This window comes from Pan paniscus, chromosome 7, assembly GCF_029289425.2.
Source record: "Pan paniscus chromosome 7, NHGRI_mPanPan1-v2.0_pri, whole genome shotgun sequence".
NCBI classification, from domain to species: domain Eukaryota; kingdom Metazoa; phylum Chordata; class Mammalia; order Primates; family Hominidae; genus Pan; species Pan paniscus.
The window spans coordinates 28,263,841-28,267,678 of NC_073256.2; positions in this window are offsets into that span (position 1 = coordinate 28,263,841).

Consider the following 3,838-nt stretch of genomic DNA (forward strand, 5'->3'; position numbering starts at 1 on the left):
AAAGTTCAGGTTGGGAGGAACCACTGAACATGGTAGAAGTACTGAGGTCTGTGAAAGTAAAGATCAGCCCAATGAACACAAACAAATGAGGCTCTTGATTCGGAGCTTGCTGTAGTAAGGGAGTTTTGTACTTAGTGGACACTCCGAGGCAGGCAGGGGAGTGGGAAGCTTTACGGTGGAAAAGGGGAAGGCTACAGCAGTGCTCTGACTGGAGGCTTCTGGCCTGGGGAAGTTGGAAGCAGCTGATAGAGGTAGGTATCTTCAGTGATTGGTTTGAGGAGCGTATTTGTTTTTCTGTGGTTGATTCTGAGTTGCAAGAGTCCTGACCATTTGGGGCTGATTGCTGCTGAGGTTGTGGTTTTCTTGTAGGACAGGCAGCCCCAAATTGGGCCTTAAAGGCCTATGAGGGTTCTTGGCTTTCCCCAGGAAAGAATTCAAGGGTGAGCCAGTGGTAAGGTGGAAGAAAACAACTTCGTTAAAGAGGCAGTGTGACAGCTCCGTGACTTTTCCTGCAGAGTAGGGCTGCTCCGCAGGCAGTGTGCTGAAAGCAGCTCAGGGCAGTTCTGCAGTCAGATCTATACCTACTTTTAATTGCACGCAGATTAAAGGACAGTTTCTGAAGATATTTGTAGGAAAAGGGTAGTAACTTCTGGGTTGTTGGGTCATTGCCATGGAAAGGGGTGGTAAATCCTGGGTGTTGCCACGGCAATGGTAAACTGATACGGCACACTGGTGCGCGTGTCTTACGGAAGGCTGCTTCGGCCCCTCCCTGTTTTAGCTAGTCCTCAATTTGGTCGGCTGTCTGAACCCCACCTCTGGAGTTGAATCTCGCCTCCTATCTCATTTTGAGTTCCTTGGACTGCTTGCAGCAGCGGTTGTTTAAGCCATAGTTCTGTTATATAGGGTCTGGTTGTTATCCATTCGTATGTTCAGCTTCCAAGTGGGCACCTAAGTCAGACTGAGGGAGCTGGATTAGGGGCTTCAACTGTGTCTCTAACAAATAGGACCATCACATAACATGTCTGTCTCTTCCTCTGCATTGTAAGCTCTTTGGGTGTGGAACCTTATCTTACTCATCTTTGTTTTTTCCCATGTCTGCTGCCACATTGTAGATGTTCAGCCAATGTTTGTTGCATTTAAAGAACAGATAAATCACAGCTACTAGGGAAGCTGAGATGGGAAGATCCTTGATCCTAGGAGTTTGAGCCAGCCTGGACAACATAAGACCCTGTCTGTCTCTCACACACACTCAAAAACAAACAAACAAACAAACAAAACGGTGGGGGAGGGGAACAGATAAAGGAGAGGCCAGGAAACACCAGAAAAGGATTCCTGAAGCAGATTCCACCTGAGCTGTAAAGGAGGCGTGGCAGGTGGCTAGGCAAGGAGCAGGAAGGGTATTGAAGGCAGGTGAATTGCTTGGGCCAAGGCCGGATGTGAAGTACTGTAGCCTGTTTGGGGGACAATAAGTGCTGCTAGGACTGGATCAGGGTGTGAAAGTAGTACAAGAATGGGTGGACAGGAGGCTGAAATCCCAACAAAGGATGTAGATGCCAAATGGCAAGGACGTTTTTATTCTATGCCAGAAAGCTTGATTTCCTTTAAATCAATCCATTGATTCGAAGACATTTCAAGGCCGGGCGCGGTGGCTCACGCCTGTAATCCCAGCACGTTGGGAGGCAGAGGCGGGCGGATCACGAGGTCAGGAGATCGAGACCACGGTGAAACCCCGTCTCTACTAAAAATACAAAAAATTAGCTCGGCGCAGTGGCGGGCGCCTGTAGTCCCAGCTACTCGGGAGGCTGAGGCAGGAGAATGGCGTGAACCCGGAAGGCGGAGCTTGCAGTGAGCTGAGATCGCGCCACTGCACTCCAGCCTGGGCAACAGAGCGAGACTCGGTCTCAAAAAAAAAAAAAAAAAAAAAAAGACATTTCATTGGAGGAATTTAAAATGGAAGGATTATAATCAAGTGTGTGTTTTTATTTTTGTTTTTATTTTTTATTTTTTTGAGACGGAGTCTCACTTTGTTGCCCAGGCTGCAGTGTGGTGTCGTGATCTCAGCTCCTGGGTTCAAGCGATTCTCCAGCCTCAGCCTCCAGAGTAACTGGGATTACAGGCACCCACCACCATGCTCAGCTAATTTTTGTATTTTTGGTAGAGACAGGGTTTCACCATGTTGGCCAGGGTGGTCTCAAACTCCTGACCTCAAGTGATCTCCCTGCATCGGTCTTCCAAAGTGCTGGGATTACAGGTGTGAGCCACTGCACCCAGCCCAGTGTGTGTTTTAGACGAATAACTCTACTTGCCATATGGGAAAGGACAGGGGAAGTCAACTTCAACATGGTTTGGGAAAGAAGATGTGGCTTAAACCAAGATGGAGCAGGGAGGAGAGATTAAAATGAAAGATATTTGTTTTCTTGGACTCCACAGGACTTGATGAATGATTTTGAAGGAGTGAATATAAGGAGAGAAAGGGCGTTATCAATGACACCTGGATTTTGTGATTACAAAACTGAGAGGCTGTTAATGCTATCCACAGGAGAAGCAGATTTAATGGAAGAGAGATTTAAAGAATGGGCACGTTAACTAACTTTGCATTGTTTAGGCACCATCGTGTCCTACACGCAGCTCAATTCAATAAATACTCATTGAGCACCCAATAAATATTCATTGAGCCAGTATGTGCTGGGCACTATTCCAGATGCTTGAGGGGACATTAGTGAGCAAAACAAAGGTGTGTCGTCATTGAGCTTAGATTTCTAGTGTTGACTTAAAAAATATGATTTATCAATTTAGAAAGGGAGGAGAGACTATTTCTTCTAAAGGGTTACAGCATGCTTCCAGCTTAGACCAAAGACGGGCACTTTGAAGGAAAAGGCGTTTGAGGTAGGAGCTTTATGCTGACTGGGTTGGCTAAACGTACATATTTAACAGGTTACAAGAGGAGCTACGAATATTTATGATGGCGGACCTGACACATTGAAGAAACATGTATGTAATATATGACCCATATTCACTTTGGGATAGAGACTCAACATGTGAATGCATTACAATTACGCCCTATATGTCAAAAGGTCTTTTTAGGACAGGAAGGCGCCTTGAGTGTACAGTCCCTGTAAACCGGCCAGACCAGTCCACGGTCGGTGGTCTTATCAGGAGAAAGTTACTGAAATCAGTCTCTTGACCAGTCAAAGCTGTAGTTATGGCTGGTGGAACAGGGGTTCAATTAGTCACTGTCTGGTGGAGCTGCAAGTGTTTTCCTGTTGCTTATCTGAAGGCCAGCGTTTAGCTGCTGGAGAAAAAGAAGAACCCTGTGGCAGTTAGAGCTTAGTTGATTCTTTAAGTGTAGGTGTGCCTGACTTCACCATTGCCTGCACAGCCTTAGGTCCTGTTTATAATTGGGTATCTTACTGCCGCAGAGTCTGTTCCGTTAGTCTTATGATCTCTGTTTTAATGTTAATGCCGGTCAGTTGTGTATGAACTCCAAAAGGAAGGGGGTACAATGAGGGCTATCTGATCTCCTGTCCCATTATTTGAAATGCTTGTTCCCTGGTGCCATAAAGAAATAGCACTTGTAGGCCGGGCGCTGTGGCTCACGCCTGTAATCCCAGTACCTGGGGAGGCTGAGGCGGGCGGATCTCGAGGTCAAGAGATTGAGACCATCCTAACCAACATGGTGAAACCCTGTCTCTACTAAAAATACAAAAATTAGCTGGCCGTGGTGGTACATGCCTGTAGTCCCAGCTACTTGGGAGGCTAAGGCAGGAGACTCACTTGAACCTGGGAGCCAGAGGTTGCAGTGAGCCAAGATCGCGCCACTGCACTCCAGCCTCACGAC